This window comes from Cheilinus undulatus, linkage group 14, assembly GCF_018320785.1.
Source record: "Cheilinus undulatus linkage group 14, ASM1832078v1, whole genome shotgun sequence".
Classification (NCBI taxonomy): Eukaryota; Metazoa; Chordata; class Actinopteri; order Labriformes; family Labridae; genus Cheilinus; species Cheilinus undulatus.
This window is the reverse complement of record NC_054878.1, coordinates 46,288,991-46,316,207: the sequence shown is the minus strand read 5'-3', so window position 1 is coordinate 46,316,207 and position 27,217 is coordinate 46,288,991. Positions and strand designations below refer to the sequence as shown.

The 27,217-nt window shown below is 38.8% G+C and overlaps 1 protein-coding gene across 1 annotated transcript in view; it reads left to right on the top strand.

Annotated features, from left to right (window-relative positions):
• Positions 1-7,499: 7,499 nt before the first annotated feature.
• The window catches only part of myt1la (myelin transcription factor 1-like, a), a 155,530-nt gene continuing 135,812 nt past the window's right edge, over positions 7,500-27,217 (top strand). Inside the window, exon 1 of the mRNA XM_041804476.1 lies at positions 7,500-7,584. The gene's annotated coding sequence lies outside the window, so the exon portion shown is untranslated. The remainder of the gene's footprint in view (positions 7,585-27,217) is intronic.

The window sequence follows — 27,217 nt, the reverse complement described above, 5'->3', positions numbered from 1 at the left end:
AAACATTCCCTCTCCAGGATGTCTTCCTTTATTCCTGCTCATGTTCAGCTGACAGCTTTAATGACTAGTTTTTGATCTTGGTTTATATTTTAGAAATACATCCGATGACTTCTTCTTCCTCTTCTGATGATGACTGAAAGACCGGTCTCAACATTTTCTTTGCATAGATTAAAAACAAAATAAAAAGAGCTTGTAAATCAGGAAACAGCAGGATCCTGCAAAGATTTACATCCAAATATCAAAATTCATCCTCAATTTTACATCCAGCACATCTCTGTCTCATATCTCTTTGACTTTAAGCTTCAACCTTCGGTCAAAGCAGGTGAACTGAACATTGATTTGTGTGTTTCTGGTCTCAGACCTTTAGGACTGAACCCTCTGAAGAACATGGAGCGATGGAGAGACACAGGGAGAGAGAGAGAGACCTGTATGTTCCTCCTTTCGTCTCTATGTTTTATTGAAGCCTAAGTCTAACTAGGTCACCCTGTTCAATCCAAGCCCGCTCTGCCGCTCTCTCTCTCTGTCTCCGTGTCCTCAGCTCACTCCGGTCTGCTGTCAGAGCGGAGAGACGGAGGGAGGAAGAGGAGGAGAAGAAGAAGGAGGGAGCGGAGACGGATGAATGGAAGGATGTAATCAGTCAGGAGGAAGTGGAGATGAAAAGTGACAGGGATGGAGGGAGAGAGGCATGATCGGAGGAAGGTGAGGAAGAAAAATAAGAAATGGAGGGAAATAAAGAGAAAATTAAGAAAGACAACGTAAGGAGAGGATGGTTTCAAGAATGATGGATAAATGTGAGCAACATGGGCTGAAAATAAGCAAATAAAATCATGTCCATGAATCCTGACAGATCAGTGATAAACCATGCGAGCTAAAACTGATGTCATCAACACGTTCTCTGACTTTAGAGTTCACGGGAACATTTCTAGAGTCCTGATAGACATGGAAGAATCCCAGCCCTGCACCTGCCAGATTTAGTCCTACCAGCTGCATCAGGAGGCAGACTTTCACATGGACTAAACTGAAATACAGATTTTGGTCTGGTTAACATATGAGACGTGCGTATCTGGCCAATCACAGCGTACGACTGAGCGCGTGCTATAAACAATCATCATGTAAAAACCACGCCCACAGTTCAGTCGGCCTCGCCCCCTGAGTCTACGACATGGAGATACGGCAAAAATACCTTTTACCTAGAAACAGGATTTCATCCGTTGTTGTTTTTCAGCTTGAAAAGTCACAATAAAAAGATGAGAAACCCGCATGTGGACTGTTACAGCTGCAGAGGAGCAGTGTTAACATCGTCGACTAAAACTAGATCTGTGATGACTAAAACAAGACTAAAACTAACAAAAATAGATCTGTGACGACTAAAACTAGACTAAAACTAACAAAAATAGATCTGTGACGACTAAAACTAGACTAAAACTAACAAAAATTGATCTGTGATGACTAAAACTAGACTAAAACTAACAAAAATAGATCTGTGACGACTAAAACTAGACTAAAACTAACAAAAATAGATCTGTGACGACTAAAACTAGACTAAAACTAACAAAAATAGACCTGTGACGACTAAAACTAGACTAAAACTAACAAAAATAGATCTGTGATGACTAAAACTAGACTAACACTAACAAAAATAGATCTGTGACGACTAAAACTAGACTAAAACTAACAAAAATTGATCTGTGACGACTAAAATTAGACTGAGACTAACAAAAATAGATCTGTGACGACTAAAACTAGACTAAAACTAACAAAAATAGATCTGTGATGACTAAAAATAGACTGAGACTAACAAAAATAGATCTGTGACGACTAAAACTAGACTAACACTAACAAAAATAGATCTGTGACGACTAAAACTAGACTAAAACTAACAAAAATTGATCTGTGACGACTAAAACTAGACTGAGACTAACACTAGATCTGTGATGACTAAAACTAGACTAAAACTAACAAAAATAGATCTGTGATGACTAAAACTAGACTAAAACTAACAAAAATAGATCTGTGATGACTAAAACTAGACTAAAACTAACAAAAATAGATCTGTGATGACTAAAACTAGACTAAAACTAACAAAAATAGATCTGTGACGACTAAAACTAGACTAAAACTAACAAAAATAGATCTGTGACGACTAAAACTAGACTGAGACTAACACTAGATCTGTGATGACTAAAACTAGACTAAAACTAACAAAAATAGATCTGTGATGACTAAAACTAGACTAAAACTAACAAAAATAGATCTGTGATGACTAAAACTAGACTAACACTAACAAAAATAGATCTGTGATGACTAAAACTAGACTGAGACTTACAAAAATAGATCTGTGATGACTAAAACTAGAATAAAACTAACAAAAATAGTTCTGTGACGACTAAAACTAGACTAAAACTAACAAAACTAGATCTGTGATGACTAAAACTAGACTAACACTAACAAAAATAGATCTGTGATGACTAAAACGAGAATAAAACTAACAAAAATAGATCTGTGACGACTAAAACTAGACTAACACTAACAAAAATAGATCTGTGATGACTAAAACTAGAATAAAACTAACAAAACTAGATCTGTGATGACTAAAACTAGACTAAAACTAACAAAAATAGATCTGTGACGACTAAAACTAGACTAAAACTAACAAAACTAGATCTGTGATGACTAAAACTAGAATAAAACTAACAAAAATAGATCTGTGATGACTAAAACTAGACTAACACTAACAAAAATAGATCTGTGATGACTAAAACTAGACTAACACTAACAAAAATAGATCTGTGACGACTAAAACTAGACTAAAACTAACAAAAATAGATCTGTGATGACTAAAACTAGACTAACACTAACAAAAATAGATCTGTGATGACTAAAACTAGACTGAGACTGACAAAAATAGATCTGTGATGACTAAAACTAGACTAACACTAACAAAAATAGATCTGTGACGACTAAAACTAGACTAACACTAACAAAAATAGATCTGTGATGACTAAAACTAGACTGAGACTGACAAAAATAGATCTGTGATGACTAAAATGAGAATAAAACTAACAAAAATAGATCTGTGACGACTAAAACTAGACTAACACTAACAAAAATAGATCTGTGATGACTAAAACTAGACTAACACTAACAAAAATAGATCTGTGATGACTAAAACTAGAATAAAACTAACAAAACTAGATCTGTGATGACTAAAACTAGACTGAGACTAACAGAAATAGATTTGTGATGACTAAAACTAGACTAACAAAACGTCTTAAAATTGGATTTTTAAACAACATAAATAGGTTGAAAGTGGCTAAAATTACATAAAATTGGCAACAAAATAACCAAAAATGGATTAAATTGGCAAGAATTGACACAAAAAGCGGTTAAAGGGGATTTTAAAAAAAAAAGGCTGAAAATGCTTTAAAGAACAAAAAAAAATTAGGTAAATTAGGTGGAGTGGGATGAAAAATTGATAAAGCCTGGCAAAAATGGGATAACTGTGGTTAAAATGGGTAAAGGGGGCGAATAGTGGCAAAATGAGGCAACAATAGACAGAGAGTGGCACTAATTGGTTTAGAAGTGACAAAAACAGGCAGAAAAAAGTGGTGGAGGGGGTATAAAATTGAAACAAATGGGTTTTAAGTGGCAAAAATTTGCTAAAATTGGCATATTTGGTGTAAAATGATGAAAAAGGATTAAAATTTGGTAAAATGGTATAAAGTTGCAACAGTGTAATTTAAAAAAAAATCTTATTTTTTTAACCACTGACATAAGCCACTAAAGATGGAAAATATCTGCTTTTTCTTACTGTGTCAGGAAAGTGAAGCAGATGTCATGAAAACTACAGAGACATTCTCACGGTCACAAAGGGAGAAGTGGTGGCATTGCTGCAACATTTTCATGCAAATCTAATTTTTCTCCTCAATCACTGATGCATGCTTAGAAAACCAAACAAAAATAATCAAATGCATCTCAAACCCTGGTTTATAACCATTTAAAACTCCAAACATGAGTTGAAATAAAACAGATATAAATGAAAAATTACAATCTGATTGAGTTTAAGCTTGGCTGAGGTGGAGAAAGTTGCTGTATCAATAAAAAATGTGACAAAAAGTGCAAAGTGAAAGTGCAAAGAAGGCAGATGAATAAACGATGAGCTCACATGGAGCATGTGTGACAGGGGTTTTGGCCTTAGAACTCTCCCATGATGCCATTTTTGCCCAGTCTCTCTCTGATTGTTGAATCATGACCTCTGACCTTAACTGAGTCAGTGAGGCCTGCAGGTCTTTAGATATGGTTCTGGTTCTTCCGGGACCTCCTGGATGAGTCGTCCGTGTTCTCTTGGAGTCATGTTGGTAGGCCGGCCTCTCCTGGGAAGGTTGACCTCTGTTCACAGTTTTCTCCATTTGTGGGTAATGGCTCTCAACGTGGTTGGCTGGAGTCTTAAAGCCTTAGAAATTTCTTTTAACCCTTTCAGACTGAAATATATCAGAGACTTTGTTTCCCATCAGTTCTTGAATGATTTAGATGGTTCCATGATGTGTTGGAGATCTTTTAGCCTACTTCCCTTTGATCCATGATAAAACTGACCATACTGAACAAAAGTCATGAATGACAACACATCAAGCTGCACCTTCTGTTGTAATCTTTTTCAGTCACATTTGTAGCTACTTTTGCACAGAGCAGCTTACGCATGTTCCCCAAAGCTGTTTCTCCTTGTAAAAACCACTGGTACTGGGTGAGCCTGAGTGTATGCAGGCTGTGATCCATGCTGCTCTGTTGAACACCAAATTCATGAGAGCAGGACATTTAAATTCTCCTTCAGCTGGTGTTCTTCTGTCTGTGAGCTACATGACCACATTACAGCTGCTAATCACTGACTGCTTTCAACCATTTCACCACATGTTAAATTTAAAATAAAGCAGAGAAGTTACATCAGTAGACGTGCAAGAAGTGGCATGAAATTTACCATGACAATATAGCCGGGGCTATCTACTCCCTGCTACAACAGCCAGATATTTACCCATGCCTGGTAGACGTGAGGCAAATCTGTCCCCAAATACCTGCACACAGAAATGTCCGGGCTCCTGCCCAGCCCAGGAAAAGAGCCAACTCCAAATGTGATTCATGAACATCAGCGATGGATTAGGTTTGAATCATGTCTGTCATTAGGCAGATCATCTAGCAAGCCACCAATCATAAACATCTGATGTAACAACTAAGACACTGACGTAACGGCTAGAGCTTGTAGGCTAAAAGTAGAGTTAATGTTCTTATTAATACCAGGCTATTATAGATGTTAATAGTAAAGCTAAAAACTGCTAATAGTAAAGCTAATAGGTGCTTATAGTAAAGCTAATAGGTGCTTATAGTAAAGCTAATAGGTGCTTATAGTAAAGCTAATAGGTGCTAATAGTAAAGCTAATAGCTGCTAATAGTAAAGCTAATAGCTGCTAACAGTAAAGCTAATAGCTGCTTATAGTAAAGCTAGTAGCTGCTAATAGTAAAGCTAATAGCTGCTAATAGTAAAGCTAATAGCTGCTTATAGTAAAGCTAGTAGCTGCTAATAGTAAAGCTAATAGCTGCTAATAGTAAAGCTAGTAGCTGCTAATAGTGAAGCTAATAGCTGCTAATTGTAAAGCTAATAGCTGCTAATAGTGAAGCTAATAGCTGCTAATAGTAAAGCTAATAGCTGCTAATAGTAAAGCTAATAGCTGCTTATAGTAAAGCTAGTAGCTGCTAATAGTAAAGCTAATAGCTGCTAATAGTGAAGCTAATAGCTGCTAATAGTAAAGCTAATAGCTGCTAATAGTAAACTTAATAGCTGCTAATAGTAAAGCTAATAGCTGCTTATAGTAAAGCTAATAGCTGCTAATAGTGAAGCTAATAGCTGCTAACAGTAAAGCTAATACCTGCTAATAGTAAAGCTAATAGCTGCTTATAGTAAAGCTAGTAGCTGCTAATAGTAAAGCTAATAGCTGCTAATAGTAAAGCTAATAGCTGCTAACAGTAAAGCTAATAGCTACTAATAGTAAAGCTAATAGCTGCTTATAGTAAAGCTAGTAGCTGCTAATAGTAAAGCTAATAGCTGCTAATAGTAAAGCTAATAGCTGCTTATAGTAAAGCTAGTAGCTGCTAATAGTAAAGCTAATAGCTGCTAATAGTAAAGCTAGTAGCTGCTAATAGTAAAGCTAATAGCTGCTAATAGTAAAGCTAATAGCTGCTAATAGTAAAGCTAATAGCTGCTAATAGTAAAGCTAGTAGCTGCTAATAGTAAAGCTAATAGCTGCTAATAGTAAAGCTAATAGCTGCTAATAGTAAAGCTAATAGGCGCTAACATCAAAGTTAATGTTTTAACCCCTTATGAGCCAGCACGTACCCTGAGATCCTCAGAGGTCTTCTAGTTGTCCCAGGAGCCCGGCTGAAGTCTAGGGGGACAGGGCGTTTTGGGCCAGGGCCCCGGGGCTCTGGAACTCCCTGCCTGAGAAAATCTGATTGGCTGAGTCAGTGACTTCTCTTAAATCTCTTCTTAAGACATACTTTAATCGAAGAGCCTTTCTGGATTTTTCTTGAATTTTAACTCCTCTTATTTACCTGGTTTCATTTGAGTTTGACATATCTTGATCTTTTTACCTGTACCCACTTTGCTGCCTGATTACTGGTATTTTATTTGCATAGTATTTCTTTTTCTTGTGAAGCACTTTGTAACTTTGTTTTGAAAAGTGCTCTATAAATAAAGATTATTATTATCATTATAAATACCAGGATATTATAGCTGCTGATAGTAAAGCTAATAGCTGCTAATAGTGAAGCTAATGTTTTATTATTAAATAAAATTATTAAAGATAAAGTCTGAAGTTTAACTACTTAGTTCCAGAGCTGAACAAAGACCAGTTCTCTCAGATCCAGCACCTATACAGACTGAGAGTGTGTGTTCAGCCTACAGTCAGTCCCTGGGTGTCTTTAAGAAACACACTCACGCGCACGCGCACACGCACCGTCTGCACACCTCGGTTTTAGCAGGAAAAGAGATACATGGTTGAGAGAGGCAGGCTTTGCATTGCCATATCCTTGGAGAGCCTTTAAGCGCGCTCCCGATCGTCCGCCTGCGCTGGCTCTCCATCGCGCGCGTCTCCGTTCGTTTGCGTGCTCGCGCCCGGGGATAAAGAAAGAGAGGAAAAAAAAGAAAGAAGAGGAGAGAAAAGGTAAAGCTGCCGTTTTCTTTTCCCCTCTCTTCTTCTTCTCCTGCTGCAGTGTCTAATTCTCCCTCCACCATCTTCATCACCACCACCATCCTCCTCCTCCTCCTCCTCTCCCTCCTGTCTGTCTGTCTGGGTCCTCCCTCCTCCTCCTCCTCCTCCTCCTCCATCCAGTGAAGGCACGGCCAGATTATCACGGCGACAAAAGAGAGAGAGAGCGGGAGAGAGACCTTGAGAAAGACCCGGAGAGAAAGCGAGAGTGAAAGAGAGAGAGAGAGAGAGAGAGAGAGAGTGAAGGAGGCTGCAGACTTTCGGCGCACAGAGGAAGAGGAGAGGAGGAAGAAGAGGCAGAGAGAGAGGAGTCTTCATCTTCGCCATTTCAGTATGTTTCTCTTTCTTCTGTTAAATTTCTAAAAATGACGCTAGTGACGCTCTTTGTGCGCCTTTTCCCTGCGCCTTCCCTCTGCTCACCTTTAGCAGCTCCATGTAGAGCTCCTCCGGTGTGTCAGTCATGCTTCTGTTGTTCCAGCGCGTACTTTTGTTGACAGCTTTCTGTGTGATGTCCCTCAGCTCTGACAGTGTGTCTTTATGCGCCTTTATGGGGACAAAGCCTGCTATAATGTTCCTGGAGTGTGTGCCAGTCACGCTTTGTTGTTTCAGTGCAGGAAATTCCTCCATTAGTCTGAATTATTTTTGCATTTTTCCCGCTGTTTTTCCTTGATGCATTTGTTGCAGTATGACATTTAGGCTTCCTGAAAGGGAGCTAGGGCTGCTGCTTAATTCTGGCTAAAATCACAATCACGATTATTTAAATTGATACTGAGATCACGATGGTTAAACACGACTGCTCACTGATTTCCACCACCTGCTTCTCGTGCATTTATTGAACTTTAACTCTCTTTACTCCGACAAACAATCAATGCTTACAAACTAACTGGTGAACATTTAAATGAGTCAGTTTTCTTGTTCCCATGAAGCCTAGAAGGTGATAGAAATGTAATCTGGATTAATCATGGGGCACTAGTGTGCACCAGGCTGTCCTGTCTGCACTGACGTGACCTTACAGCACCTTTTGGATCATCATCTTTATTCTCATGCCTCATTATCATACTCAAATATAACATGTTATTACTCTGAGGCTCCCGCTGCTCCATCACATCCTATAATATCCTTCTAATATCCTCCTAATGTTCCTACAGGGTGCTATGAAGCCAGTATTGTTCTGTATGGCAGCTATAGGATGGAGGCTAATAGGAGGCGATAATCCAGGCTGGGACCATTGTGTGGAATATTTTGTATTCCTGCAGGGTGTCACAGAGCGTCAGTGTTCCTATAACACCGCCGTAATGCCTCCACAGTGAGGGAGTGCTGCCGATGAGTGTCTGCAGTGACCTTATGGCACCTTTTGATTAACTTTATCCCCGTTATCTCTGGATAAGATCATTTATTTAAGGAGCTCTTTGATTAGCATCTTTTTACAAGAATATTACTGAAGCAGAGGCACGCTTTCTCTGATTTGAGTCCACTTAAGTAGAAGTGCGGTGATTGATCTGTGCATGTACTCAGGTTAAAGTCGAAGTTTACTCACTGAGGCGAGGCGACTTAGCAGCAGTCATAGTCATCAATTCAAGGTGCTTTAAAGAGTTAAAAACAACATTTATAACATTTAAAGCATTGACAGACTGGAAAGAGACATTTAAAATTAAATTTATCAATCAGATTTATTTATAAAGCACATTTAAAACAGCAACAGCTGACCAAAGTGCTGCACAAGACAGGGAGTCAGAAAAGTCACACACGTGAAACTAAAATCAGTGAGGATATTTATTACAATGACGAAAAAACAACAAAAACAAAACAAAAAAAATTATATTAAGAAAAAAAAAACAAAATATAACATAAAATTCAGCACTTTAAAATGAAATATTTCAAACTTGTCTCAGATTTATATCATGTCTGGGTATTTAATACTGCAGAGACTCAGGAGACACCAACACCTCTAAAGAATATGAAAAATATCCAGAAACATTCACAACCTTATAATGAAAATGAGTTTTGAGCTTATGTGAGAACAAATGCAAGGCTGCAGAAAGAGAATGGGAAAAAGAGATGTGTTTAAAAAGAGCTTTCTCGGACGCACAGATAGTCGAGTTGTTTAAGGCGCTACCCGTGTACGCGGGCGGCCCGGTTTCGAATCTGGCCTGTGGCCCTTTACTGCGTGTCTCTCCCCACTCTCTTCCCTGTTTCCGAGTCTATGCACTGTCCGTCCTCTATCCAATAAAGACATGAAAAGGCCCAAAAATAAATCTTAAAAAAAAAAAAGATCTTTCTCTCTGTGAAGCCATGGAGAGGGCGTGCATGCAGACATTCATATTAATGAGGAATTAAAACATCAACAACCTTTCTTATCCCAAGTTAACAAAATAGAAAAACGTTTAAAATGTGCATGCTATCATTACAGAAATAAAATGATAAATGTCAATTGATTTGGATTTGTTTGGTGCACGTCAAATACGTCTGAACCATAAAAAAGGACACGAGTGTGACAGTCATGTTCGTGTTTGCTAACTGCTATTAAAACACCAACGAAGAAGAGGAAGAAAGAAAACACACGAGGAAGAGGAGTTAGCTCCCGTGGATGGAGCGTCAGAGCAGAGGAACCTGCCGGATGTTCCTCCCTCTCCTCGTCTTTGCGCTGTTTTTAAAAAGCCTCTGGATGTGAAAGCAGAGAGGGTTGAGGATGTCACCGAGGCTGAAACGTCTAAAAGATTATTCATGGACAGGTAGGAGTAGGAGTGTATTGCATTTACCTGAAAATAAAAAAATCCTCCTGTTTTTATGACACAACTATCTCATAAAAACAGGAATTTATTTATTTTTGATTTTGCTGTTTTTACGAGATACTACCTCCTCTGTTACCATCAAGCATGAAGAGAACAGGTCAAGCGAACAGTTAGCTGACACTGTTTGGCGTGAAACATGTAACTGTTACCTTAAACACATTAAAAAGCCTACCTTACCTGTATTGACCCCACACCTCTAATTACTAGCTGATAAATGCAGCAACCAGTCATGCAGGAGTGCGTAAAGGGGAGTCCTGTTTTTACAAGACAGTATCTCATAAAAACAGGAAAATCAAAAATAAGGAAATTCCTGTTTTATGATTTTTTTTTATTTTGAAGTGAATGTAATACGCCACCGTAGAGATCAGACTTCTTTATAACATCAGCCTGTGTTGATCCAGTCCGAGGTCCTCCTCTGGTGAACGTGAGTCAGGATTATAAATGAAAAACTACTGCAACAACGGCACGCTCCATCAATAATAAAGATGGTAGATTCCTCTCAAATGCACATTTTAAAATTTGCATTCTACAGTGTATTTACTATTTTACTTCATATCAGGAGATAGAACACTATTCACTTCTGTGTTGCTTTTATTTTGCATATTTTTTTGATCACTGATCGTCCTAAATAACACTAGATGGAACAAACTACACGCTGCACTAATGTGAGGTTAGAATAATAATCTTAAATAAAGGAAATCTAGAATTATAAATCTAGGACTTTATGTTCCTTTTTTATCCATGAACCAACCATGACCTCTGTGACCCGTTAGTTCAAAGAAAACTGTTCTGGGAGTGATCTTCAACTTTAAAAAGTTAAAAAAGCAAGAACAGCAAAGATGCAAAAAGACTTCAAAAGAACTATATGAAGATATGAGTTTGTAGGATAAAGTAGGGCCGAACGATTCGGGGAAATAATTTAACTGTGATTTTTTTCCCCAAGTATTGTGATTGCAATTTGGTATGTGAGTATTTGTGAAGTTCCTCATCTTAGGTATTTCCAAATAAATACAAGCATTAAATCATTTTACATTAAAGCCAACACAATACTACATTAAAAAAGGGCTGAACAATTCAGAAAAACAAGTTGTGATGATTTTGACTTGTTTTGCAAATCTGATATGAATTTTTGTATTGAAGGGAGTGATCGATTTTCTGTCATTTTCATATTCAATTTAAAAAAATGTACAAAAATTAAGAAAATTAGATTTCTTTTGCAAACTATTCTAAAAAATTTGAACTAAAATGATTGCATATGTCCTGCGTAACATCTCTGCTGCTGCAAAAGTTGTGATCTGGTATTTTGACACAAATTTCAGGTTAAAGAAATATTGCACCTTTGTAATTTTAAAATTGCAGCACGCCGTATTGCGATTTAATCTAATTTGCGATTAATTAGGATAAAGAGCACATTTAAATGTTTGAATGATGGCTTCAACCATCCCAATGAGAATTAGCAGCTCGAATCTTCAAGTTTCAAACACTCCTATTTGTTTATTTCTTATTCATTTAACGAAAACGCTGCAGGTTGGACTTAAACAGAAGAAATCCTGATTGAAGGTAAAGACAAAACGAACCTGTTTCAAAAGCACCCAAACTCTATGGGAGCCTTGGAAGGACACACATGCAGACATTTGACTTCACTATGTTTAACTGTTATTATCTGTACTTTTAGGATGTTTTTCAGAGAGCTTGAGTAAATCAACACATTCTTTTTTTGCAAAACAGACTTTTTTATTTCAAAAGAACAAGACAAATAAGGAGAAAGCTGAAGAAAAAAGCTAATTTCACATGAAAGGCAAACCAGAATAAATAAAATATATTTATGTCCACCTCAGGCTTCCATACCCAAAGACTCTTAACAGATAGATAGAAGACAAGTCTGTAACCCACATTTGGGTCCTGACCCACCAGCTGAGAACCCTAACCCTACCCTGCTTTAAAAATAAAATAAAGGCGAGAGCATTCACATCTGCATAAATACATTAAAAATAAACTATATCAGCATGTAAGGAAAAAAATAAAGCAAGATTAAAAATGACATCATTTCCTCCAGCTCCATCAGAATTAGCTCCCACATAAAACTGTTTAACCTCTCTTATTTATTTAATGAAAAATGCTGCAGTTTGGACTCAAGCAGAACAAAATGTCTAATAAAAGGAAGAGAAAAGGCAAAATGAACCTGAGACAAAAACACCTCTACTCTACGGAAGCCCTGGGGGATGACATGCATGCTGACAGTTTAATTACTCCCTTTAACTGTGATCATTAGTACATTTTGGTTGTTTCTCAGAGATCTGGAGAAATCAACACAATTTCACTGGAAAAAAAATGCATTTTTATTTCTAGACAAAAAAAAAATAAGGAGAAATCTTAAGAAAGCAGCCAATTTCACCTGATTTAATGGCAAAACAGAGTAGATAAAATATGATATAAATATTAAATATGTGACAATATTCTGAGGTCATTTTTTTGCATTGACTTCCAACTTTCTGCTGTTATTTACTAAAAATGGACGATTAATAAAGAATGACAGTCAAACTAGGGATGAACGATTCTGGAAAATAATCTGATTGTGTTTTTTGCTATTTGATATGCGATTATTCCTTAACCTTCTTTAATTCCTAAACAAGGGCTGAATAATCCTTTAAAAATATCTAATTCTGATGATTTCGACTCCTTTTGCAAATTATATATGAATTGATATGAATGCATTGCAGGGTTTTTGTCATTCTCATATTTAATAAGAAAAAAGTACAAAAATGAGGAATGAGGATTTTTTGCAGACTATTCTAAAAAAGGCACCTGAATGATTGCATGGTATGTCATGCATAACATCTCTGCTGCAAAAAAAGTTAAAAACTGCTATTTTGAAACAAATTTCGGGTCAAAGACATATTGCAGCAGGCCGTATTGCGATTTAATCTAATTTGCAATTAATTGCCCAGCCCTAAGTCAAACTCGTCTTCATCTGTGTTTAGCAACAGCGTTTAGTCTCTAAGAATCTGCCTATCAGGTGTTAATATCAGCCGTACGAACCAATAAGAGTAGTCTAGTCTGGACCAGCAGATCGACAGCAGCTAGGTCTTCTTTATTCATCAGGGCGGTTCAGTTAGTTTAGAACGAGGGCCAGCTCCTTAAAAATGATCCCATATAAAGAGCCTGAGAAAACTGCATGTCCTACAGTATGTTTACTCATATTTACAGCCTCGATCAGTCAAACTGGTTTGATTCTCTCATCTACTTCAGCAAATGCCACGCATTCACACCTTCACCATCTCTGCAGTTTGAAATGACTTTTACATTTCACATCAAATCCACTCCACTAGCAGTGATGCTGAGTCAGCTCTCTTGGTTGATTCAAGCAAACTAAGGGTGCCGTGTGGCAAAATCGAAGCTAAGACGCCTCAAAGCTAGCATTAGAGTTTTCTTAAATGCCTTCTCAAGTTTTATTTCTTGCACAACAAAATACCAAAAGGCCTGGCACAGATAGGCACACGTACTTCCTCCCTGTTCAACGGTCTTTTCTCTGCATTTGCTTGTTTTTAAACAGCAGATATGTTTAATGTAGTTTACTACTAACTCATCTACAGGGGCAGAAATGTGACCAAAGTTGGAATAGAGAGCAGAACAATCTTAGGTAGAAACGAGAAGATATAAAAAAGACAAAATAAATGCAACACTGCCAGGGAAATACATGTGTTGTACTAATATGAAAATATATTTACATTATAAACTTGTGTGAGTCATTTTTCTACATAAATAATCTACTTGAAGGTCCACTAAAAAGGACCTCAGGGGCCTGACTCTGGCCCCGGGGCCTCCTATTGAATGGCCTAGCCTTCAGGCCTGAACAACTCCAGCTTACTGTGAGTGGAGTGGGATGTCCGCAGTCATCTGAGCCCTCCATCGTTGAGCGCACTGCCACGTAGTAGTTTCCTGTGAAATTTCCGTGAAATCCTACATTTCCCACAATCCTTATGCGTTGTTTACATTTTTCTGTCATGGTGTCCTACACCGATGACGAGGAAGAGCTGCTCTGCCTGCTGGCTTTGCAAAGCAGTAACATTAAGAGACGGTAGTATGTACGGCCGTTAAATGCCACACGAGACGAGGAAGGGGAGTATGCCATGTTGGTGAAGGACATACGAAGTACTGATGTGGAAAAACAAGTGTGCCTCCCTGCCTCTGTCTCCTCCATACTATTTTGGTGTTACTGCTCGTCCATGTCATGTGACTTTGGAGACCAATCACAAATGAGTAACAAATTTCTGCAACTCCACTCACTCGCATGGGAAGTCATTTTATAGTCTGTGATGTGAACCTGGCTGTCTTTCTTACTTAATGTGGTCCCCAGGTAAATTTCAAAATTGTAAGAAAACATTTAAAAAAAATACTAAAACCACGTACCAATACCATAAAATGTATGAAGACCAAGTTGTAGAAACAAAAAGATAAATATTACTATGCAAATCTTTGATGACTTGTATTTCTTACATTATTACTACTTTACATTATTACTTCTATCTGAATTTAAAAAAAGAAAAGAAATTTGGCATTTTTATATTGTAGATATTTTAATTCTACAAGTTTGAGCTAAGATTAATTTTTAGTTATTTTAGTTCTTACCTGCTTGTACAAACATCTTAATTTAATTGAAGTTTCTCCCTAAATGAATTTATGCAGACGCCTTTTTATTTTCCCGACATGTGTACCTTTTGAAAATACAATATTTTATTATTTCTTCAAAAGTATCAACATCATTATCCATAAAAATACATCAAAAAATATCGGTATCATATTGAATTAAAAAATATTGGCATCGCCTATCTCTAGTGATATGTTCGTGTTACTCCTCTGGTTTTCTATGCAAAAAGAATTATTGCTCTCTTATTTGGTTACAATTCTACCCAGGGTTTAAAACAGATATGCGAATGGGAGCACGGGCAATGTCGTAGGTTTTAAAGGGTTAAAAGAGTGCTGCAAGCCTCAAACCTCCTTCACCTGCAAAATGAGCTAAAAGGGCAAAACTCTGCTACATAAATGAGAATCCGTTTTTTTATTTTAAAGGATTTTCACTCAGAATTAAAAACATTATTTCGGTGTTTTATTCCCAAAGTATTGTTTGATACCCAGGGTCTCTTTGGAACCTTGAAAAGTCTGAAAAGTCATAAAAATTAACATTGGAGGTCTTTAAATATCTGATTGGAGTGGAGGAACTGAAATGACTTGAATGCCTAATTTATTTTCTTTCTTTTATTTGTTCAGTTTGAAAGACTATTTCACTGGTTTTTAGTCAAGTTTGTACAATTTTGTTATGTTTTCCAGTATTTTATTTTATTTTTTAAACATTTTTTAAATGTTTGCTTTAACCCTATAGAGTAGTGCTGGCGCTACAATTAGCATATTCATTTTTGATTGGCGGTAGATTTGAAACCGGATAAGATAGATGGATCATGGGAGCGCAGATGGTCGAGTGGTTTAAGGCGCCACCCATGTATGTGGGCGGCCCGGGTTCAAATCCGGCCTGTGGCCCTCCACCGCATGTCTCTCCCCACTCTCTTCCCCATTTCCGAGTCTATCCACTGTCCTTCCTCTATCAAATAAAGGCATGAAAAGGCCCAAAAATAAATCTTAAAAAAAAAAGATAGATGGATCATTCTTCTTGCATATAAATTCTGGGTAGTCACACTAACATTTCACACATTCTCCATGTTTCAGAGCGCTTTTTCGTTGCAGTGATTGGTTTGTAAAAATACACAATAAAGCGCACATAACAAAAATCTATAAATGAGACCATTTGCAGCACTTGCGATGTTGAAATAAACATCATCACATTGTGGGCATGACCTGTCACACGATTCTTATGTGTCCCTACCTGATAGCCCCCCCCCCAACAACAAGAGGTGGCATATTTTCCTGGGAGCTGTAGTTTCTTCCACGGAATACACTGAAGAATTACGCCTGCACACATACCCGCCCTTTGTCTCGTTTTACCCCTACTATTTTACATCAACACTCATCACACACACCTTTGACACACTTCCACACATATGTAATTATAGAGTCGCAAAACCTGGTCACGCCAAACGGTTTTACAGCTGGCGTGAAGCTTTCAGACTAATTACAGCGCTGGATGAAGAGTCCAACTACTCATCTGACTTGGTTTTTTTTACAGGTGAGAAAATTGACTATATCTCAAAAATCAAGTTATGTACAGACTCCAAACAAATTTCCTGTGGTTCCTGTGGAATATAAAGGATATTGTGCAACTTTTTTACATTTACAAATTTGAGGGAAACAGCTGTGCAATTTCTGTATTTTTAAATATATGTGAATAAAACAAAAACAATATTCAGTTTTTAGGTTTATTGCACTTTTAAGCAATTGATTTTAGTGGTTAAGACAAAAGTCAATACATATGATCAAAACTTGGGATATAAGGGTTATATTGATGTAAAGCAAATGAAAATACTCAAAAATTGCACTACAGTATGTAAAACTGTACGAGTATGTCCTGGCGGACTTGCACAATGGTAGATTTTAAAGGGTTAAAACCGTACACTTATGCTTCTTATTTTAATCCTCTTTCTAGTTGTATATTTTGCTTTATTTCCTGCCTCTATCAGAAAGTGTAATGCTGATACATCCTCCCTTTTTGTCTGGAAACCTTAAAACGTGCATGAAGAAATGCATGGATAAAAACTGTCCGTACATAAATCTATCAGCTTCTATCAGTAATAATCACAGTGACATTAACGCCAAAGCCTCATGCCATAATCACGCCTAAACACTCAGTAAAGGAACAAAGAGGAACGGCGTATGAGACAGGGTTTAAGAGTGAGAGTTATTTTACCAAGTCCATGCTAGGCTTCTGTGTTTTTTTAATGCTGCTTAAAAGCCTCAAACTCTTATTTTTTAAGATTTCTCGCTGTGGTGTTAAACTCAAAAACACGAGGCGTGAACTCAGATGAGATTTTCACGCTCATATCAAAGACTGCAGAGAGAAAAGTTGGACTGGCAGGGTTTGAATCCCCCAAACCTCGGCTGAAGGATGTTGTCTGCTTGTTTTATAGACTGTTGATGACTTTTTGAATGAAAGATTACAACTTTATTTTCAGCTCTCTCCATCCAGAGAGAGCCTTCCTCTCAGGCTGGCTGCTGCAGAGAACACGCTGCTTCCTCCTCAGTAAGCTTTAAACTGCTGCGAGGTTATCGGATCCTTCTGTGGCGATTTTTCAGTGACTCAACGCCACTTTGAAGAATGTCATTGTGTGTTAACGATGAATCATTTTAGGGATGTTTTTGTCCAAAGCGACGTGATTGAAGATGCCGTAGAAGTGGCAGAAAAATGCTGGACATGCGTTTAAAATTCTCTCTCTTAGCTGAAGATCGTCGGCTACTTTGATGAAAGAGAAAAACTATTCAAGTCCAGAAAGCGTCCGTCTTTCTCAGCTCTACGGGGAGGATTAGCATGTTTCTGCTTCACTGTCTGCATGCATTCACACACCGTCAGTGCCGCCCTGGATACAAAAACAGCTGTTCACCAGCTGATCTGAACCATGAGACATGACAGATGAGCCACCGTGTTTACATGTGCTTGACTTCTTACATCTGATTCACAGCAGTAGGACTGGGGGCTTCCATAGCTGCTAAATAAAGAATCTGATGATGTGGTGTGTATGCATGCATCATTGAATCAGAACAAACGCTTTTAAACATGCAGATTGGTCGGAATCTGTCAGGAGGAGCAGAAGAGATCTGTTCATTCCTATTAAAATGATCAAATGTGCTCTAACTCCTCAGAAATGGTTCTCTTCAGTATTAAATGATCAACGTAGTGGACAGTAGCAGTAGCCGATGATATGCTCCTGTGATAGTCTTTAGCTGTCTGCCCCAGAATTATGATAATGTTAGACTAATTATTAACATTTCTTTTTAAAAGTCTGGACCCGTAGTCCTGCCAAACTCTCTGTCTAACCTGCAGACCACTAGTCTCCTCTGTAGTATAGCTGAATGATTTGCAAAAATAGTCTAATTGCATTTTTTCCCCCAATATTGCAATTTAATAGGCAATTATTCTTCAGTCAATCTTGTGTATTTTTTGACAAATTAAAGCAATAAATAATTCCACAAATAAGATCATGTGTATTGAAAACAATGAAGTTATTTCAGAAGCAATTAATCCACAGTAGCATGACTCTGAATATGAGGGTGCAACAAGCTTTAGTCTATAAAGGAGGAGGCTGGGGTGGAGGAGGTGAATCTTTAGTCCATAAAGAAGGAGGCTGGGGTGGAGGAGGTGAAGCTTTAGTCTATAAAGGAGGAGGCTGGGGTGGAGGAGGTGAAGCTTTAGTCTATAAAGGAGGAGGCTGGGGTGGAGGAGGTGAAGCTTTAGTCTATAAAGGAGGAGGCTGGGGTGGAGGAGTTGCGACCAGTCCAGGGTGTATCCCGCCTCTGACAGCTGGGATAGGCTCCAGCCTATGGATGGATGGAGTTCAGAGAGAAGCAGGAGGATGCAGTTAAGTGGCAGACGGCAGTTAGGTAATGTTAGCTTGAGCTAGAAGTTTTAATTTTGCTTTTAAAGAGTGTTGGAAACATATGCCTGTGAGTATGGTTATTCTAGACTACTTATCAGGCTGTGTGTTGAAAATGTGTGATTTAAGTTTCTGTTTTTATAGTTAGAAAATAACTGCAATCATGATGCTAATTTTCATTAGCCTGTAAATGGGATTTTCCGTTATGTGTTAGCATTAAGCTAACAGACCTTTTTTGACTTTTTGTGAGAACATTACAGATGGTATGCTAGCTTTACAGAGCATCATGCTAAGATGTTTAATACAGTTTGGTTACAGTGAAAATGTTATTTTAAGTCTGTATAGTGACAAACTATATTCTCTGTTATTTTACAGTTTTACTAAAGAAAGTGCCTTTGTGTGTGAGGTCTTAATAAACGGCCAAACCAAGAAGAAGAGGTCTCTCATTTAACAAAGATATGTTTATCTGCCAAACTAAACTGGAACGTTCAAGGAGGGCAGAATACTTCCTACTTGACATAATCTCGCACACTCACTAGCCTTTTACAAATGAGTGCTAAGGAGTTACCAGGGAGGTCTCGGGCCCCGCCTCCAAGGGTCCTGACTCAGGAGGATCCTTCCTACAGAGGAAGGATCCTGGACTTTGAGAAACAGCTGGAGTCTCCCATGGTTCACGTAAAAGAGCCAGCTCTAAAAACCAACTCGTCTGCGATGGCACATCATCACTGCCAGCTTGATGGATGCAGATATTTCCTGCTAGTTCTTTTATTACCTCTGCAAAGGAGGTTATTTGATCGGTTGGGTTTGTTTGTTCATTTGTTTGTTTGTTAGCAACATAGTTCAAAAAGTTGTGGATGGATTTTGATGAAATTTTCAGGAAATGTCAGAAATGGCATAAGGAAGAGCTGATTCAATTTTGGGAGTTATCACCGTCTGGATCCAGGATTTTTTTTAAAGGATTCTGTACTACTGGGAGATAGGGCTAATGGCAGAGGTCTGTGCTCTCCGAGTGCTTTTCTAGTTACAGATATGCCCTTTAGTGTTCTTGTCCAGTGTGTAATAACTCTTGACGTAACACCAAGCTAAACCATGTCAATGAAGATGGAGTCATAGTATGGTTTTTGCTGTTTACTCAACTTTGTCCCCATTAATATTTGGTGAAAACTGCAAAAAAAAAAAAAAAGAAGATATAAAAACATTCAATCTCTACTATAATACTAAAGAACTGCATCTCACATGCATATGAAACAAAACTACAAATTAGACAAACATACTTTAACAATATCCTATAAAATATAATGTCTAACATCTCAACAATAATACAAATACTCACAGCATTGCCTGTCCTGTGCTTAAAGTGGATGGCAGTGGATTGTCCCCAGCTATCTGGCTGAACTGCCCTGTTACTAACTACCCACAAAACAAGCCCTCTCACAAAAGTTTGGAAAGCCAACCCACGAAAACCAAGACAGTCAACCCCTGAAGTGGCCAACACCACTAAGCAACACATGCCCTGTTTAAATGCTAACCACGTACACTGCTGTTGCAATGTCGTCATTAAAAGCACATTAGCAATTCTTTCTGTCAAAGTGTTTGTTTAGATAATAAACTCAACAGCACCACCTAGTGTTGAGACTGAAAAATGTACTGCAGTACAGCTGGAGCTTCAGATTCTGACATGGAGCTTGAACAGCCCTGCTCTAGTGCGTGCATTTCTAGGATTATGATGTTAAAACCTGGTTTTTCCAGTCCTTCTGTCCTTGTTGAGACAGAGACAGGATAAACCTGGTCCAGTTGGACCTGCCTCTCCTTTCTCCATGTCTCCTGCAGACGGCTGTTTTTCAGAGTAAACACTGAGACCGCCTGAACCCGTCTGAAAAGGTAATGAAAGAGAAAATAAACCCTCCTTTATTTCCTGTCTGCTCTCGGCAGACTCGGAGACGGAGAGAGAGCTGGAGATCATTCATAACTGCTGAACAAAATAAACTTTCCTCCTCTCTGCAGACAGGCAGCGCCAGTGTGTGACGGAGCAGATTAAACACATACATGAGCAGGTACGCCTGCCTGCCTGCCGCCGGTCACAGATAATCCAGACTCACCTGGAGGTCTGCTCACATCACGGCTCGGTCACACGGCAGATCAGAGCGCCGCCATCGTGAGCTGAGATTCAAGTTTCTCTGCAGCCTGTACGCTGATGACACCGTTTTGGTTTTAGACTTTTAAAATATTTATTCTCCAAAGAAATCACAGATAATCACAGCATCAACAGCCCTAATGGCGAGTAAAATCAATAGAAAAACTTTCAAGACTAATCTGAGAGATTACAACATCCAGCAGACAGTTAGCATTAAAATCAACAGTAGCTGGAACAGCAGAGTTTTTAAAACAACACACTGATTTTCACACAGGTGAACAGGTTTCTCTCAGCTCTGGTATCAAACACCTCACCCTGCAGAGGTTGATGGGGAGTTTGACCGATGACGCGCTGCTGTCAGTTTGTGCAAGGGGCGACGATTTAGGCGCTGTGTCATATATCCATATGAAGGGAGACCAGAGTCTAGAGGAGGCTAGCTGGGCCCCTTTAACATCTAAAAATCCTCATTTATATGCTTTAATGTAAACGCTGATGTACTATCAGCAGAATAAACCTCGTGGTCTGAGAGAGCGAGGAATGGTGAGCTGTTCATGAACGAGTCTGTTCTTCTAAATGACTCTTTAATGCGAACTACTGTAGCTAGCTCCTGTTTAAATGCCAGTTTCCTTTCCGTCATCCCCTGTCCTTATTTAATCCACATTTAAAGAGACAAACTGGAACCAGATGAAGAACCAGCTCTACTGAGCTGAGCCACATGATCTGGATCTATAAAAAGAGATGGATTTCCTGTTGCAACCAGAGAGACTGGACGAGGGCTGATTGGTTTTGGAAAATAATAAAATTGCAATTTTTTCCCCAGTATTGGGATTTGCTATGCGATTATTCCTTAACTTTCTTTTATTCCTAAACAAGGGCTGAAAAATCATTTAAAAATATTTCATTCTGATGATTTTGACTCTAATTGCAAATTAGATATGAAATGTTGCATTGAAGGGGTTTTGTTGTTCTCATATTTAATAAGAAATAAGTTAAAAAAATAATTTTTGTAGACTATGGCACTTAAGATGATTGCATGATGTGTCATTAAAACTACTATTTTTAGGTCAAAGAAGTATTGCACCTTTTGCGATTTGAAAATTGCAGCAGGCCATATTGTAATTTAATCTAAATTGATTAATTGCCCAGCCCTAGACTGGACAGACATCAGCTGTGGAAATATGTATCAGAGTTCATGAGCTAAACCAGGACAGACCTGGACTGAACTGAACCAGACTGCTTTGTGGAAATGGATCATGCAGGAGCGTTGGTGACTTGGCTCATCCAGGATTTAGGTCCCGTTTACACGACAATGTTTTCGAGTGAAAACGCAAAAGTTTTGTAGCGTTTAGGCTGTCTGTTTACATGGCAACCAGAGTGGCTCCAGGGTGGAAGTTTTTCAAAACGCCCCGTGTAAACAGGGAAACTGGCACTTTCTGAAAACAGACATGCGCACTGCGGCTGCAGTAAATATCCATATGCGAGTAGGCTTATAATACATGTGTGGATAGGAAGCCCAAAACAAAACAAAGATGGCCGACACCAGTGTACTGTTTTGATGCTCCTCACTCTTTTGAATTTAACTGTACTTCTCCAACAGTGTTGATTTACTCCACCGTCACTTGGATCAGCAGAGACGTATTTCATGCCTGCACCAGATTCTGACTCCAACCATACGCCGTCGAAGGGCAGCCTGAAGGGGATATTGGACATTGCAAAATCACAGCGCCATCTACTGCCGTGGCATGTATACTACATTGTTTTTGATGTTCCTGCAGTCTCGTGTGAACGGAGATCATTTTGAAAACATGGCCGTCTGAATGTGCAACTTTTTGGAAATGAAAACGAAAACAAAGCAAAACGTTGTTGTGTAAACAAGTCCTTATAGGATTTTTAATTCCTGCCGGCTGATATTTCTCTAGGAGTTTTCAAACTTTTTTATTTTGTTTTTGCCTGAATATTTCATTACTTTCAGGACATTAAAGCAGCTTAAAATTATGAAGGTTTTTATTCTTGCACTTTGAACACTTGGCGTAGTCATGAACAGCTCTGAACATGGTCCTTTTGTAGGGTTTTCTCTGTAGAGATCACTGCTGGCCTCCTAAGAACCTACAGCCATGGTTTAGTTGGCTGTAAGCCTGTAAACAGTGGCGGCTGAAGAGATCAGCGTGGATGCAGCTCCAGCAGCAGTTAGAACAGAACTGGACATTTCTGATGATCAGTGTGTGTGGAGGTAACGACTGTCCACACGATGGCTGCTCCCAGCTGTGTTGGAGCCTCCCTAATAAAGCTGCAACAATTATTTTAAAGCTTTATGAAAACTACATTTGTATAAATTATGTCACAGCTAATTTACTTTAACATGCCACTGAATAAACACAAAATAATTACCTCCGCCAAGGAGGTTATGTGATTGGGTGGGTTTGTTCGTTTGTTTGTTAGCAACATAACTCAAAAAGTCATGGACGGATTTTGATGAAATTTTCAGGAAATGCCAGAAATGGCATAAGGAAGAGCTGATTCAATTTTGGGAGTAATCCGGATCACCATCTGGATTCAGGAATTTTTTAAAGGATTCTTTATTATTGGGAGATAGGGCTAATGGTGGAGGTCTGCGCGGTTACCACTTTACACCAGGAGATAGCGGACATGAGTAACTTCAATCCCAGCAGCATGTTTTGGATGTCTATTCAACATTTTGGAGTTTATAGAGTTTGAAAGATGCATGCCCGGTCGAGGAGACGAGTCAGAGCGTAACAGAGAGAAAGACAGCGAACTGTAGTGAGAATACTCACAATGCTGGGAGGAATAGAGGAATATTCACTCTCTGACGGGACTTCCAGTCGTCCGGTGAGACCATGGGTGCTTCCGCCATGACAGTCCACCCATAGAGAGGCCAATGCTTTGCCTCACAGTGTCTCCACCAGACACCACCATGTGAGCGGAGTGGAGCGGGAGTGAGCGGGGAGCACAAGCGGAAGGATTTTGGACAGAGCGCGGAGCAGTTTTTTCAAAAAAGCTGGACCGGCACCTTATCTCGCGCTCCATCCGGCTCCAATTTCGCTCTGGTACCGCTCACACCATGCGTCTGAAGCATGTCTCACCCAGAATGCATCTGCAAGAATTTGTATCCGTGAAGCATCCCGCGTTGGTTTCACTGCTCCTTTTTTTTTTTTTTAACCTTTATTTAACCAGATAAAAAACCCATTGAGACCGAAATCTCTTTCACAAGGGTGACCTGGCCAAGAGGTCAGCAGCACACGTCATAATAATGGATGTCGCTGCAGAGAGACAGCGACATCCAGCACGTCAGACTGGGCTTTCCGCCGGAATAATCCGAGAGACTTGAGATGCCTGCACAGTGTTGATATACTAATATTAACACCATCATCATTATTTAAAAACATCAGTATCTCCTAGTGTCTGAAACCGAGAAGATGGTAATGGTAATGCGCTTCTGTGTTTTCGTTGATTGAGCGGTGAGTGATTGGAGTGGAGCGGGTAGAAATTTGAGTGGAAGATGGAGCGATAATGAGCGGAGCGGCGTGAATCCCCTCTGAGCGGACGAGCGGGCGCAAGGAAGGATGAGGGAAATCTCATCGCTCCACGCCGCTCAGATGCTCTGGTCTCCACCCCTCCAGAGAGGGAATAATTGGCGAATTAGATTTTGGGAGTGCTCCGGATCCCTGTCTGGCTCCAGGAAAGTGTTTTAAAGGATTCTTCACTATTGGGAGATAGGGCTGATGGCGAAGGTCTGCGCTCTCTGAGTGCTTTGCTAGTTTTCAGATGTTATGTTGCTCAAAAATGTGAGATGACTTACCACGTATGTTCACATGGGCATGAAAATAATTATTAAAAAATTGTCAGCAGGTTATTTGTGTATTTCTATTTCTTACTGAGTTGACATCAAAACATTTAAATCATATCGAATCAAATCGCAACCTATAGAATCGAAATCAAATGGAATTGTGAGGTTCTTAACAATACCCAGCCCTACTTTTACTACTGTGCTAACATCTTTTAGTTATGGCTTGGACTTTTGTAGGACCCTGAAGCAGACAGAGTAAACTGTTTTAAGTGGGTTTATTGCAGAGACAAAGGAGGGTAGGAAGGTAGTGGTTCCCGACCTTTTTCCCACTGAGCCCCCCCTTCACATATCTAAGAGCGCTGTGGCAAAAAGTCATGAAGAAAGTGATTTACTGCTGACAAAAAAAAAAAGGAAAAAATCTATTTGAATTGTTTTCATCATTAAAGCGAAACAAAACAGGCTAAAACACAAGTGTTATTCCAATAGATGTTAGTATGAACCATCCATGTGTTTATCATGATTTAGTCTGAATGATTCTAATTTTAACAACCTCAGAGCAGACAGTTCCTTGCGCCCCCCAAAGGGGTCCCGGACCCCAGGTTGGGAAACAAAGGGGTTCAGGTAGAGCTGAGGAGAAACCTGAACTTCAATCAAAGCAGACTGAAGCAGGCTTCTGCTGAGGCAGAGGAGTTGATGGGTGCAGGTGTGTGATGCAGGTGGTCCAGCCAGGTGTGTGCTGATTGGTGGAGGGCGTGGCACACAGACAGACGGGGGGAGGGAATACAAGAGAAACGGAGAAAAAACAGCAGGAGGCAGCCAGAACAGTGACCCTGATCCTAGAGAAATCACAGCTTTGTCTACACGCTACTGAAGGTAAGACTCCACCTTTAAAGGCTGAGATTATAACCTACAGACGTTAGCTTAGTAATGCTCGCTGTCACGTCAGACCTCCTTCACTAGCTGGGTTTCCATTACAGTTTCATGTGAAATAAAAGCAATTGTTCTTTATTTTCTACTTTGAGTGTGTTTCAATTGAAGGGAGTTTTGGTCATGAGCCTCAGAATTTTCCTAAAATCTCATCTGGCGTGACTCCGCTGTAGGAAGCTCAATCCTGTTGCGTGTTGGTACGGTTATGACCACATCTACAGCGACTGTCTTAACAATTTTGAACAAAAACCAAAGGTAAAGATGATAGTTAAGAGGAAAGTCTGTCTGTATGGCAAACGCCACGTATAAGAGTCTAAGTATGACGTTAATAAAAGTCTCGTCTCCTCTTCTGTCCACACGTACCGCGCCATGCTGTCTCAGATTGACCAGGTCATGTGACTCTGTATGCCACATCCAGTGACAAGAGACGTTTTTCCAAATTCAGGTGTTTCCATTACCAGTTTTTATTGTGGTGGTTCTCAACCTTGGGATCCAGACCCCCTTGGGGGTCGCAAGACACATAGATGGGTCCCCAGATTCCCTAAAAAGCTAAGAATATTTTTTTAATTACACTGTCGACACTTTACACAAATTTAAACCCAATTTTCCTACCAATTTTAATACATTTTGCCATTTAACGACTATTTTTTGTCAGTTTTAACCCCTCAAAGCTTGTTTTATCATGTTTGATACATAATTTTATGACACATCTGTCTAATCAATATGATCATAAATGACAAAGAAAAAAACCCTTCTGAATACAATCTGATAAATGACAAAAATGCCCTCAAGTGGATTATCAGTTTCCAAAAACACCTAATGTATCAAATGAGATATAAAACATATATAAAATTTCATAAAAATTTAGATTTTTTGGGATTTCATTAGAAAGTGAAATAAACATTTCAGTTCCAAAATTTATAATTTTCTGGCTATAATTTGTGTTTTCAGGCCTTAATGGGATAAACCTTTTCCACCACTTTTTTTCTGCCTGTTTTTGCCACTTCTAAACCAATTCTTGCCTCTTAATCCTAAAGTTGCCTCCGTTCAACCATCACCCCATTTATACAGCTTTTTTCACCCCAATTTTTATTTTATTTTCATGGTAACATTTGCACATTACCATTCATAGTCTGTCAGCTGAGTATCATGACATTTCCCAACATTGTGTTGTTAGAAATAGTGGAAATAAAAAAGTGAACATAAGTCAGACATTGAAGACAAATGAAAAATGACCACCAAGCCTGTAAAGAAAATGACGTTTTCATTGTTATATGGAGCATGCTTTACTGTTTGTCTGAGTCCTTTTTTTCTATAGATGTTAACCATTTTCCCCAGTCTCTTGGAAAATGATATCTTTTTTTTTAACCACTTTTTACACCCAATTCAAACCACATTTCACTATCCGATATGCCCATTTTTGCTAGTTTAACCCATTTCTGCCAATATCTGCCTATTTTCTCTTTCTCAGTTATCACTTTTTTTGACAGCTTATATTTTAATTTTTTATCCCATTTCACCAAATTTCCACCCATTTTTGTCGGTTTAAATCCATTTCAGTCACGCTTTAACTCCCTTTTATTACTTTTTATGCTCATTTTTGCCACTTTAACCCATTTCTGCTACTTTTAAAATCCAACTCCACCAGCTTGCCCATTTTTTTGCCATTAATAACCCATTTTAGCAATTTTTAACCCATTTTTTTATATATATACATATATATATATATATATGTATATATATATATTTTTTTTCTCTCAACAAAAGGG